This window comes from Pinus tabuliformis, chromosome J (assembly GCF_031772625.1).
Source record: "Pinus tabuliformis cultivar Carrire ecotype Pingquan chromosome J, CPIR1, whole genome shotgun sequence".
Classification (NCBI taxonomy): Eukaryota; Viridiplantae; Streptophyta; class Pinopsida; order Pinales; family Pinaceae; genus Pinus; species Pinus tabuliformis.
In genome coordinates this window covers 633461960-633476481 of record NC_142295.1, presented here as the reverse complement: position 1 = coordinate 633476481, position 14522 = coordinate 633461960, and the positions used below count along the sequence as shown (strand labels likewise).

The 14522-nt window shown below is 42.5% G+C and overlaps 1 protein-coding gene across 1 annotated transcript in view; it reads right to left on the bottom strand.

The window, feature by feature from the left end:
- The window catches only part of LOC149228537 (serine/threonine-protein kinase STY46-like), a 452429-nt gene that overhangs the window by 383465 nt on the left and 54442 nt on the right, over window positions 1-14522 (bottom strand). The window lies entirely within an intron of this gene.

The window sequence follows — 14522 nt, the reverse complement described above, 5'->3', positions numbered from 1 at the left end:
GAGTGGTATGACACACTCTCTTCATCGGGACTGACTTCGGGTCAGTAAGAGTGCCATGAGACACTCTCTTTTATCTGGGACTGACTTCAGTAGAGGATGGTATGATACATTCTCGATCACTTCTTCTTCATAATTCAGTAGAGCAGAGCAGAGCAGTGCAGGGCAGTGCATTTGATGGCAGAGATAGTATCGATGGACAGATGGATTAGCATATGGAGTTCTCCCTAGTTACGAAGGAGTGTTAAAATTGGCAACTAGGGCCAAACTCCATGTGGGTCACCTCATTTATGGCAGCTGATATTTTTCTTGGATTCCTCTCATTGAGAGGTGTAGGATTGATCTAACGATCATCCGGTTCCGACATGTATTCACGGAGATATGAATTTATTGGTATTCTTGACAACTTGTCAAGGTCGGCCAGCAAGCAAAACAATATTTCTCACCCCCAGTTTATCCTCAACATGGCATATAAAAGGAGGAGACCTTGTGGCATTATACCACTCATCTCATCTTCTCTCTCCTAGCTTGATCGGGTATGCGTAGGAGGAGCAAGTCTCTCACACATGCGAAGGAGGACGACACAAGACTGTTGCAACAGTGTTGACTTAGGTTGACCGAGGAGCAGCAAGTTTGGGTTTGACCACGTTGACCAACAAGGAGGTTAGTTTGACTGCGGATTAGTGTGGGGAGCCTCTTCCAAGCAAGCTGAAATTCTGGACAACAAAGCATTGACCTGTTTTGACCATGGATTTGACCAGTGTTAACTATTGAGAGTTGACCGCAGGCCTGCACCTACGTTAACCACTATTTGACCATCTTTCTTGGACTATTTTGGGCTGCCTATCATTGTTGTTGAAGGCCGAGTTGACTGAGGTTGACTTGAGGTCATTGTTGACATGTTTGGCCAGCTTTGACCAGCGTTGCTAGTTAGGGTTTAGTTGTTGCTGTCATAAAATTACAGAATTGTGTAAATGTACTATCTCTCTCTCTCTCTTTGTTGAATTATTGAAGAATATAAGAAGAATTTATCAAAGGGTTTCCCCGCATTGGGGTTTGTCCCTCGCTGGTGCCACATCTTGTCTCTTGTCTTGGCTTGTCTTCTACTGTTTACATTTATGTTCTATCTGCATTTTACTATCATGTGATTGCAATTCTGGAAATTGATCTTGGGCTAATAAGAAGATTTGAAGTAATTACTCTTAAGCATAGAACATACCATAATTTAACACTCTTGCTATGATTCTGATATAGTTAACTTCAAGCTTCTATATATGGATTTGGTTGTACTTGCTATTAATAATTAAAGTTTTGCAGGTACACAATCTTCAAGATAATGAAGATGTTCGTATAAGCATGATGAAGAAAGCGATAAGGACTAATGCACTATTTCCTAGGGCTGGAGGTTTGGCAAAAGCTATGAAAAAATTTCCTATCTCAAGGAAAATATGTGGTGAAGATATTGGAGAGATTCGGTATGGTGGACTGCAAACCCGTGACTACCCCGATGGAGCTTAACTTCAAGAAGTTATGTGGTACTGCTGCCAGGCCTGTTTTGGGAAATGCTTCTGAGTATTGTCAACTCATAAGAGCATTGATGTTCTTAGTGAACTCCCGTCCAGATATATGTTTTGCAATCAACACATTGAGCCAATATATGGTTGAGCCACATCACTCGCATTTGATTGGTGCTAAGAATCTTCTGAGATATCTTCGGGGCACAATCACTCAAGGACTGAGATACACTGCCAAAGATGTGAGGCTGCATGGTTATTCCGATGCTGATTGGGCAGGCAGTGTGGTCCACTGAAAGAGCATTCCAATTGTTGTTTCTCTTTGGGTTCTGCTTTGATTTCCTGGATGAGCAGGAAGTAGAAGTCAGTGGCTTTGAGCACTGCTGAGGCCGAGTACATTGCTGCCAGTATGGCCTCCTGTGAAGTTGTCTGGTTGCAGAAGCTCTTTAGTGAGTTGTTTGGTCATACGTTGGATACTACCGTGATCCTCTGCGACAACTAGAGTGGGATTCGTTTATCAAAGAATCCCATATTTCATGATCGCTCCAAGCACATTGATATCAGGTACCACTTTATCCGAGATATGGTACAATGAGTAGCGATAAAGCTCCATCATATCGGGACTGATGAGCAGGTCGATACATTCTGATGAAGCCCCTGGGAAAGGTCAAATTCTTGACTTTCCGAGAACGACTAGGAGTCATGGAGAGACCCTCTTATGAGGGTCCTGTATGATACATACATTGAGCTATAGGAGCTCCGAGGGGCTTGGGGTACTCCTTGGAGCGATGAGCAACCATAGGGTGAGTGGTTCAGCCTTCCCCTATTGGTCTGCTATGTACAGGGTGAGTGGTTCATCCTTCCCCTGTGATACCCTGTGGCGACATGTCGGCAGGATGAGTGGTTCATCCTTCTCCTCCTGAGACATCCTACCCATGCAGTCTGGGACTCATGGGAAGTACCTCTCATCTGGCCAATGAGTAGGGAAATGAGGATAGGCGCCATAGTAGTACCGATGGACACGTCGTGTATCTATCGTACTCCCTATGCTAGGATGACATTGCTCTGGGATCAACTGTAACTGACTTTGGGTCAGTAAGAGTGTTATGAGACACTCTCTTTATTTGGAACTGACTTCGGGTCAGTAAGAGTGATATAAGTCACTCTCTTTTGGAACTGGCTTCGGATCAATAAGAGTGGTATGACACACTCTCTTCATCGGGACTAACTTCGGGTCAGTAAGAGCGCCACGAGACACTCTCTTTTATCTGGGACTGACTTCAGTAGAGGATGGTATGATACATTCTCGATCACTTCTTCTTCTTCATAGTTCAGCAGAGCAATGCAAGGCAGTGCATTTGATGGCAGAGATAGTACCGACAAACAAATGGATTAGCAGATGGAGTTCTCCCTAGTTGAGAGGGAGTGTTAAAATTGGAAACTAGGGCCAAACTCCATGTGGGTCACCTCATTTATGGCAGCTGATATTTTTCTTGGATTCCTCTCATCGAGAGGTGTAGGATTGATCTAACGATCATCCGATTCCGACATGTATTCATGGAGATATGAATTTATTTGTATTCTTGACAATTTGTCAAGGTCAGCCAGCAAGCAAAACAGTGTTTCTCACCCCCATTTTATCCTCAATGTGGCATATAAAAGGAGGAGACCTTGTGGCATTATACCACTCATCTCATCTTCTCATCTCTTCTCTCTCCTAGCTTGATTGGGTATGCGTAGGAGGTGCAAGTCTCTCACACATGGGAAGGAGGAGGACACAGGACAGTTGCAACAGTGTTGACTTAGGTTGACCGAGGATCATCAAGTTTGGGTTTGACTGCGTTGTCTAGCAAGGAGGTTAGTTTGACTACGGATCTCTTCCAAGCAAGCGCAATTCTGGACAGCAACGTGTTGACCTCTTTTGACCACAGATTTGACCAGCATTGACTATTGAGAGTTGACCGTAGACCTGCACGTACATTGACCACTGTTTGACCATCTTTATTGGACTGTTTTGGGCTGCCTATCATTGTTGTTGAAGGCCGAGTTGACTGAGGTTGACTTGAGGTCGTCGTTGACATGTTTGACTAGCTTTGACCAGCTTTGACTTTGTTGGTTAGAATTTAGTTGTCGTTGTCATAAACTTACAAAATTGTGTAATTGTACTATCTTTCTCTCTCTCTGCTGAATTATTGAAGAATATAAGAAGAATTGATCAAAGGGTTTCCCGGCATTGGGGTTTGTCCCTTGTTGGTGCCACATCTTGTCTCTTGTCTTAGCTTGTCTTCTACTGTTTACATTTATGTTCTATCTACGTTTTACTCTCATGTTGATGTGATTCCAATTCTGGAAATTGATATTGGGCTAATAAGAAGGTTTGAAGTAAATTACTCTTAAGCATAGAACATACCATAATTTAACACTCTTGCTATGAACCTAACTAGGCTTAGGTATTTGATGTCTAAAGTCTAATGCCTCCATTAACATGATTCTGATATAGTTAACTTCATGCTTCTATATATCTATTTGGTTGTACTTGCTATTAAAGTTTTGCAGGTACACAATCTTCAAGATAATGAAGATGTTGGTATAAGCATGATGAAGAAAGCGATAAGGACCAATGCACTATTTCCTAGGGTTGGAGGTTTGGCAAAAGCTAGGAGAAATTTTCCTATCTCAAGGAAAATACATGGTGAAGATATTGGAGAGATTTGGTATGGTGGACTGCAAGCCCGTGACTACCCCGATGGAGCTTAGCTTCAAGAAGTTATGTGGTAGTGTTGTCGCTACCTGTTTTGGGAAATGCTTCTGAGTATCGTCAACTCATAGGAGCATTGATGTCCGGATATATGTTTTGCAGTCAACATGTTGAGCCAATATATGGTTGAGCCTCATCACTCACATTGGATTGGTGCCAAGAATCTTCTGAGATATCTTCGGGGCACAATCACTCATGGACTGAGATACACTGTCGAAGATGTGAGGCTGCATGGTTATTCCGATGTTGATTGGGCAGGTAGTGTGGTGGACCGAAAGAACACTTCCGGGTGTTGTTTCTCTTTGGGTTCTGCTTCGATTTCCTGGATGATCAGAAAGCAGAAGTCGGTGGCTTTGAGCACGGCCGAGGCCGAGTACCTTGCTGCGAGTATGGCCTCCTGTGAAGTTCTCTGAATGCGGAAGCTCTTTAGTGAGTTGTTTGGTCATATGCAGAATCAGAGAATCCCGTATTTCATGATCGCTCCAAGCACATTGATATTAGGTACCACTTTATCCGAGATATGGTACAACGAGTAGCGATAAAGCTCCATCATAGGGGGACTGATGAGCAGGTTGTTGACATTCTGACGAAGCCCCTAGGAAAGATCCAATTCTTGACTTTCCGAGAATGACTAGGAGTCATGGAGAGACCCTCTTATGAGGGTCCTGTATGATACATGCATTGAGCTCTGGGAGCTTCGGGGGGCTTGGGGTACTTCTTGGAGCGATGAGCAACCATAGGGCGAGTGGCTCGACCTTCCCTTATTGGTCTGCTATGTACAAGGTGAGTGGTTCAGCCTTCCCCTGTGATACCCCATGGCGACATGTAGGCAAGATGAGTGGTTCATCCTTCTCCTTCTGAGACATCCTACCCATGCAATCTAGGACTCATGGGAAGTACCTCTCATCTGGCCAATGAGTAGGGAAATGAGGATAGGGACCATAGTAGTACCGATGGACGCGTCATGTATCTACCATACTCCCTATGCTAGGATGACATTAATCTGGGATCAATTGGAACTGACTTTGGGTCAGTAAGAGTGGTATGAGACACTCTCTTTATTTGGAACTGACTTCGAGTCAGTAAAAGTGATATCACTCACTCTCTTTTGGAGCTAGTTTCGGATCAATAAGAGTTGTATGACACACTCTCTTCATCGGGACTGACTTCAGGTTAGTAAGAGTGCCCTGAGACACTCTCTTTTATCTTGGGACTGACTTCAGTAGAGGATGGTATGATACATTCTCGATCACTTCTTCTTCTTCACAGTTCACTAGAGCAGAGCAAAGCAGTGTCGGGCAGTGCATTTGATGGCAGAGATAGTACCGACAGACAAATGGATTAGCATCAGGAGTTCTCCCTAGTTTAGAGGGAGTGTTAAAATTGGCAACTAGGGCCAAACTCCATGTGGGTCACCTCATTTATGGCAGCTGATATTTTTCTTGGATTCCTCTCATCGAGAGGTGTAGGATTGATCTAACGATCATCTGATTTCGACATGTACTCATGGAGATATGAATTTATTTGTATTCTTGACAATTTGTCAAGGTCGGCCAACAAGCAAAACAGTGTTTCTCACCCCCAGTTTATCCTCAACGTAGCATATAAAAGGAGGAGACCTTGTGGCATTACACCACTCATCTCATCTTCTCATCTCTTCTCTCTCCTAGCTTGATTGGGTATGCGTAGGAGGAGCAAGTCTCTCACACATGGGAAGCAGGAGGACATGGGACTGTTGCAACAGTGTTGACTTAGGTTGACCGAGGAGCAGCAAGTTTGGGTTTGACTGCGTTGACCAGCGAGGAGGTTAGTTTGACTGCGGATTAGTGTGGGGAGCTTCTTCCAAGCAAGCCGTAATTCTGGACAGCAAAGCGTTGACCTGTTTTGACCATGGATTTGACCAACGTTGACTATTGAGAGTTGACCGCAGACCTGCACCTACGTTGACCATCTTTCTTGGACTGTTTTGGGCTGCCTATCATTGTTATTGAAAGTCGAGTTGACTGAAGTTGACTTGAGGTCATTGTTGACATGTTTGACCAGCTTTGACTTTCCTGGTTAGGGTTTAGTTGTTGCTGTCATAAAATTACAGAATTTTGTAATTGTACTATCTTTGTCTCTCTCTCTGGTGAATTATTGAAGAATATAAGAAGAATTGATCAGAGGCTTTCCCCGCATTGGGGTTTGTCCCTCGCTGGTGCCACATCTTGTCTCTTGTCTTGGCTTGTCTTCTAATGTTTACATTTATGTTCTATCTACATTTTTATATCATGTTGATGTGATTCCAATTCTAGAAATTGATATTGGACTAATAAGAAGATTTGAAGTAAATTACTCTTAAGCATAGAACATACCATAAATTAACACTCTTGCTATGAACCTAACTAGGCTTAGGTATTTGATGTCTAAAGTCTAATGCTTCCATTAACATGATTCTGATATAGTTAACTTCATGCTTCTATATATGTATTTGGTTGTACTTGCAAGACGCTATTAAAGTTTTGCAAGTACACAATCTTCAAGATAATGAAGATGTTCGTATAAGCATGATGAAGAAAGCGATAAGGACTAATGCACTATTTCCTAGGGCTGGAGGTTTGGAAAAAGCTAGGAGAAATTTTCCTATCTCAAGGAAAATACGTGCTGAAGATATTGGAGAGATTTGGTATGGTGGACTGCAAACCCGTGACTACCCTGATGGAGCTTAACTTCAAGAAGTTATGCGGTAGTGCTGCCGGACCTATTTTGGGAAATGCTTCTAAGTATTGCCAACTCATAGGAGCATTGAAGTTCTTGGTGAACTCCCGTCCGGATATATGTTTTGCAGTCAACACGTTGAGCCAATACATGGTTGAGCCTCATCACTCACATTTGATAGGTGCCAAGAAGAATCTTCTGAGATATCTTCGAGGCACAATCACTCATGGACTGAGAATCGAGATACACTATTGGAGATGTCAGGCTGCATGGTTATTCTGATGTTGATTGGGAAGGCAGTGTGGTGGACCGAAAGAGCACTTCCGGGTGTTGTTTCTCTTTGGGTTCTGCTTCGATTTCCTAGATGAGCAAGAAGCAGAAGTCGATGGCTTTGAGCACCACTGAGGCTGAGTACATTGCTGCCACTATGGCCTCCTGTGAAGTTGTCTGGTTGTGGAAACTCTTTAGTGAGTTGTTTGGTCATACGCTGGATACTACCGTGATCCTCTGCGTCAACTAGAGTGGGATTCGTTTATCAGAGAATCTCGTATTTCAATTGCTCCAAGCACATTGATATCAGGTACCACTTTATCCACGATATGGTACAACGAGTAGCGATAAAGCTCCATCATATCGAGACTGATGAGCAAGTTGCCGACATTCTAACGAAGCCCCTGGGAAAAGTCAAATTCTTGACTTTCTGAGAACGACTAGGAGTCATGGAGAGACCCTCTTATGAGGGTCCTGTATCATACATACATTGAGCTCTAGGAGCTCCGAGGGGCTTGGGGTACTTCTTGGAGTGATGAGCAACCATAGGGTGAGTGGTTCAACCTTCCCCTATTGGTCTGCTATGTACAGGGTGAGTGGTTCAGCCTTCCCCTGTGATACCCCGTGGCGACATGTAGGCAGGATGAGTGGTTCTGCCTTCCCCTGTGATACCCCACGACGACTCATGGGAAGTACCTCTCATCTGACCAATGAGTAGGGAAATGAGGATAGGGACCATAGTAGTACCAATGGACGCGTCATGTATCTACCGTACTCCCTATGCTAGGATGACATTAATCTGGGATCAATTGGAACTGACTTCGGGTCAGTAAGAGTGGTATGAGACACTCTCTTTATTTGGACCTGACTTCAGGTCAGTAAGAGTGATATCACTCACTCTCTTTTGGAACTGGTTTCGGATCAATAAGAGTGGTATGACACACTCTCTTCATCGGCACTGACTTCGGGTCAGTAAGAGTGCCATGAGACACTCTCTTTTATCTTGGGACTGACTTCGGTAGAGGATGGTATGATACATTCTCGATCACTTCTTCTTCTTCATAGTTCAGTAGAGCAATGCAGGGTAGTGCATTTGATGGGAGAGATAGTACCGACAGACAGATGGATTAGCAGATTGAGTTCTCCCTAGTTGAGAGGGAGTGTTAAAATTGGCAACTAGGGCCAAACTCCATGTTGGTCACCTCATTTATGGCCGCTGATATTTTTCTTGGATTCCTCTCATCGAGAGGTGTAGGATTGATCTAACGATCATCCAATTCCGACATGTATTCATGTAGATATGAATTTATTTGTATTCTTGACAATTTGTCAAGGTCGGTCAGCAAGCAAAACAGTGTTTCTCACCCCCAGTTTATCCTCAACGTGGCATATAAAAGGAGGAGACCTTGTGGCATTATACCACTCATCTCATCTTCTCATCTCTTCTCTCTCCTAGCTTGATTGGGTATGCATAGGAGGAGCAAGTCTCTCACACATGGGAAGCAGGGGGACACAGAACTGTTGCAACAGTGTTGACTTAGGTTGACCGAGGAGCAGCAAGTTTGGGTTTGACTGCGTTGACCAGTGAGGAGGTTAGTTTCACTGCAGATTAGTGTGGGGAGCCTCTTCCAAGCAAGCCGCAATTTTGGACAGCAAAGCATTGACCTGTTTTGACCACGGATTTGACCAGCGTTGACTGTTGAGAGTTGACCGCAGACCTGCACCTACGTTGACCACTATTTGACCATCTTTCTTGCACTGTTTTGGGCTGCCTATCATTGTTGTTGAAGGCCGAGTTGACTTGAGGTCATTGTTGACATGTTTGACCAGCTTTGACTTTGCTGCTTACGGTTTAGTTGCTGCTGTCATAAAATTACAGAATTGTGTAATTGTAATCTCTCTCTCTCTCTCTCTATGTGCTGAATTATTGAAGAATATAAGAAGAATTGATCAAAGAGTTTCCCCGCATTGGGGTTTGTCCCTGGCTGGTGCCACATCTTGTCTCTTGTCTTGGCTTGTCTTCTATTGTTTACATTTATGTTCTGCCTGCATTTTACTATCATGTTGATGTGATTGCAATTCTGGAAATTGATATTGGGCTAATAAGAAGATTTGAAGTAAATTACTCTCAAGCATAGAACAAACCATAATTTAACACTCTTGCTATGAACCTAACTAGGTTTAGGTATTTGATGTCTAAAGTCTAATGCTTCCATTCACATGATTTTGATATAGTTAACTTCATGCTTCTATATATGTATTTGGTTGTACTTGCTATTAAAGTTTTGCAGGTACACAATCTTCAAGATAATGAAGATGTTTGTATAAGCATGATGAAGAAAGCTATAAGGATGATGATGACCTTAATGAAGTCATGAAAGGTTGAAGCTTCTCTGATGTTATAGAAGAAGAAAATAGTTGATCTCCCTAAGTTAAGAGGGAGCCTGGATAGAAGAAAGGGTATATCCCCCCAATTGAGAGGGAGGGCACATTATGACAGTGAATACTACAGATGAATGTTCGTGAAAAAGACCTAAGAAGTACTGAGAATGTATTTGGTGTTGCTAAAGAAATGAAAGAAGAAGAAGAAAGCTTCCGACAAAATTGTATATGGATAACTTGATGATACAAACAACATTCGAATGAATGAGGACCCCGAAGGTTTGTGTTTACTTGTATATTTGAAAGTTTATTATTGATTGGGGTTGTGTTTGAACAGGTAAATCTCTCCATAAAGAAGGACGAACACTTGGGAAGCATGCTTGGACAAATGGATATATCTAGTTTATTAGGGAGAGTTGAAGCATCTAATGGCAGATGCTTGGGAGGACGTATGGCTAACCTATGTGTGTTTGATGTCTAGATCCCTGGGTTGATGGTTAGCTAGTAAGCCTGATGGTACCTAGACTAGCTGAAAGCTTTAGTCCATCTTAGTCCCTCCCAGATAGATTACACTGGTCAGGAATCTAGTCTGTGGCATTAAGTGTGCCAGAACTCTTCATAGTTCATTTTGGAGATCTTTCATGTACCTCTATAGATATAGGTAATTAAGAATACCTCCCTAGTTGATTGGGGTGTTGAAGAATGTAGCTAGTGTCGGTGTTCATAATTGTACTTGAGTCATAATGAAATGTATTTATCAAAAGAAAGAAAAACAAATTTTATTATTAAAGAGATTGACTTATTAAAGCATGGGTTTCGTGCTTGGGTCAATTGTTTTTAGGTCAAAGTCTCCATTGAAGACTTCTAGGGTTTATGTCAAGTGTCTTTGTCCATGTCATATTGTAAAGAACCCTTCTTGGGATTTATTTGTCAAAGAAGAAATTTATTTTATTGTAAAATATGTCAATTAGGCCTCCTCCACAAAGTCGGCCTCAAATTGGACAAGTCAACCTAAACTGGGTAGTAGAATCACTATATAAAGGCAGCAACTCGACCTCATTTGTCACTCACATACAAGAAGTTCAATCTGCAACTTTTGGGGCCAGAAAACGTGTGAATTTCAAGGAAGAAGAGGAAGAAGGATAGCGAAGGAGAGGAGGTCTCTCACAAGAAGTTGAAATTCTCTCTCTTTTTCCCACATATGTGATGCTGTGAAGCTGCTGGAGGGACCGAAAATCTGCAGTCACTAGGGAGGCCGAAATTCTTAAGTTATTGGTGAAGTTGGGCCGAAATTTCTAGGTTGATGTTGGGTTGAAGCTGTTGGACAAGAAGATACTATTGAAGTTGTTATATCTCAGTGAAAGGCTAACTTGGTGGAGGAGGAAGGTCTATTGGTTAAGGCCTTGTTGCCTCACTGTCATATGAATCTACTGAAAGAAAATTTCTTGACTGGGTTTTCCCCTATATAGGGCTTTGTCTCTGGCTGTGCACACACATCTGGTGTCCTTGATCTTCGTGTTTTGGTTCTTGTAATTGCTTGATGAACTAATATAAAAGAAGAACATAAGAATAACTCAAAGAAATCACAAGTAATTATCAACAAGAGAAAATCTTTCTGCCTTTCCAATTTTCCAAGTTCCAACAGGAACCACTCTTAAACATCCTGAAACAATTATGGTAACATTAAAAATATAAGTAAAAACAAAGAATTTAACAATACCATTAGCAAGCATCTCGGAAGCATCTAGGGAGCATCCCGGAAGCATGACAGGAGCACGATTCAGCATGTGGGCCCTGGGGGAACTGTTTAACATGTGGCATTTCCAAATTACAAGGAACTACGTAAATTAAGCTTAAAGCGCAGTTTCATTTTTTTGAAGCACGATTCTGAGGGTGATTCAGCCATGGTTCCACATCATTGACGATTCTAGGTTCAAATGTGAGGGCGGGAGGATTCCTACAACAATGTATTTCAGTAACCAACAGACAGTTCTAGTGCAAATTTGGGTATACAGCAAGCATATCTTCCAGATCTGAGTGACCAGTAGACAAATCTAGTGCAGAGTTAGGCGTACACTAAACAAATCTTGCAGATTTGTGTGACCGGCAGACAAATATAATGTAGATCTAGGTATACAACAGGGAAATCTAGTAGATTTGGCGACCAGCGAATCTTTCTTGTCGGACTGAGCACATTTGTAGGGCAATTGTGTTAGTTAGATCTGAAAGATCGCAACAGCTAGTCTCAGGTTTGAAGACAAATTTGATGGAACTTCAAAATTCCTACCCTGGAAGGCAAGAATTACTTTGCCCTTGAAGGAAAATAATCTTTGGGAGACTGTTGAAAAAATAATTCTTTCGCTAACAGATCCACGACAATTGGCAGCTCATGATCAGAAGAAGATCAGAGCCATGAGGGTAACCTTGGATGCAAAGAGGGATCATATGATTCCTCACTTGTCCAAGAAGAAGACGGTGAAGGAGATTTTTGATGCCCTGATAAGTCTCTACCAGAGCGAGAACATAAACAGGGAGATGCCATTAAGGAATAAGCTCAGATCTACGCAAATGTGAGGATCATATTCAGTTATTAGTTACCTCATGAAGAACACTCAAATTTGTGATCAACATGCAGTACTTGGGGAGAAGGTGATCGTTCCAGAATTGGTAAATACGGCACTAAATGGATTCTCAAACCCTTGGGAATCCCTTGTCAAGGGTATTTATGCATGGGAGAACCTTCCCACTTTTGAGAGGCTTTGGGATGATTGTATTCAAGAAGAGACTCAAGAGAAGTTTAAAGCTAGCAAGCATAGAAGGTGATAAGAACCTAACCCATGTTAGTCAAACAAGGAAGGGCAAAGGAAAGGGTTCCGATAAATGAAAGAGTGAGGAATCAGCCTCACAGTCATGGAAGAAAAAAGACTTGAGTAAAATCAAGCGTTTTGTATGTCTCATGCATGGTCATTATGCATCACAGTGTCCAGAGAGGAAGAAGAGCAAAGGTAAGACACAGCAGTAGGGGGTTGCAACCTCAGCAAAACTCGAATGAGTGAGTTTGCTACGAAATTTGAGAAGGATTTCTCATTTGTTCCCAAACTTTCTACCAACACAATTTCAAGGAGTGCATGGTACATGGACAATGGTGCATGTCGCCATATGACATCAGCACAAGAGTTATTTACCAATATAACAAAGCAATACTCAAGAGTACATGTGGAGCTTGGTAATAATGCCAAGTATGCAATAAAAGGAGTTGGGAGAATTTCATTTCTACTCAAGTTAGGTAGCTCGTTGGAAGTGAAGGACAGGTTGTATATCCCAAGGCTTAAGAAGAACCCACTTTTAGTCTCAACAAGAGTTTTGTCGTGGAGTTCCAAAAAGGGCGAGCACTAATCAAAACACAAAGGATCTAGACCTAACACAACCTAGGTTATTGGGATTAGAGAGGGTAATTTGTACAAGTTACGAGGTGAGACTATTCGAGCTTTGGTTCATAGCGATGATAACATGTGTGAGTTGCAGCCATACAAAGATGGGGCACCTGCATTACAAGGCGTTGTCGATTCTAAGGGAGATTGTCAATGGCCTTCTAGAATTCAATATTGAGAAACAAGGAGTTTGCAAAGGGTGGGCGCTCGGCAAGCATGCCAAAGTTGCTTTCCCAAGCATTGAGTCCAGATCCAAGGAGATTTTGGATCTAATATATTTGAATCTATGTGGGCCAATGTTAATAGCATCAATACAAGGAGGTAGGTATTACGTGCCTTTTGCATATGACTTCTCTAGGAAGACATGGATCTACTTCATGAAGACCAAGGATGATGTCTTCAATCAATTTCAGGATTTCAAGACTCTTGTGGAGAACTAGACAAGGAAGAAGATCAAGTCCTAAGGTCAAACAATGGGGATGAGTATACCTCTAATGACTTCAAGGATTTCTACAAGGAGCCAGAAATTAAGAGGGTGTTGATAGTATCTTACAACCCACAATAGAATGGGGTTGCAAAGAGAAAGAACAAGTCAATGCTAAGACGTTGAGCCAAAGAAGCGAGGGCATTAGCTTGATTAATGATGTGCCTAGAGGACCCAAAATGCCCCAAAAATTGGCTTTATACCTATTTGTTGGGCGTTGCCTTGTTCCAAAGCCCACATGATGATGGAGATCACTTTAGACGATATGGGAGGGCTAGCACACTCCCTTTTTAGGCTAACATTGTGCCCTAGGGCTGCCACATCACCCATGCATTCAAGGCGTGGTATGTGTCAATTAACAGTTATTTGCAAAAAGTGGACTTCACCAACAGTGACGCAGACCCAAACCTGTAGCCTCTCATATTGGTGTTATATGTTGATGACCTGTTTCTCACAAGGTATGAGAAGCTCATAACGAGCTGCAAATTGGACCTTGAAGGAGAGTTCGAGATGAAATATTTGGGGTCGATGCACTACGTTATGGGGTTGGAGGTGTGGCAGAAAGAGGGAAAGATCTTCCTTGGGCAAGGGAAGTACACAGTTGAGATCTTGAAGTGATCCAGGATGGAGGACTGCAAACCCATGGGCATGCTACTTGTGACCAACTAGAAGAAGATTGATACTTCCAGATCAGAGGCAGTGGACCCTACTTTGTATAGACAGTTGATTGGCTCCCTCGTGTATCTGGTCAACACCAGGGCAGACATTTGTTTCGTAATGAACACACTCAGTTTATGAGAGCCCACATGAATTCACTAGGTAGCTACAAAGCATGTTTTGAGATATCTCTTAGGCACAATCGAGTATGGGTTGAGGTATATTCAGTAGGATGGAATGAAGCTCAAGGGGTACACCGATGCAGATTGGGAAGGTAGTTCAGCTGAGAGGAAGAGCACTTCCTGGTGCAGTTTCAGTTTGGGATCAGAAGT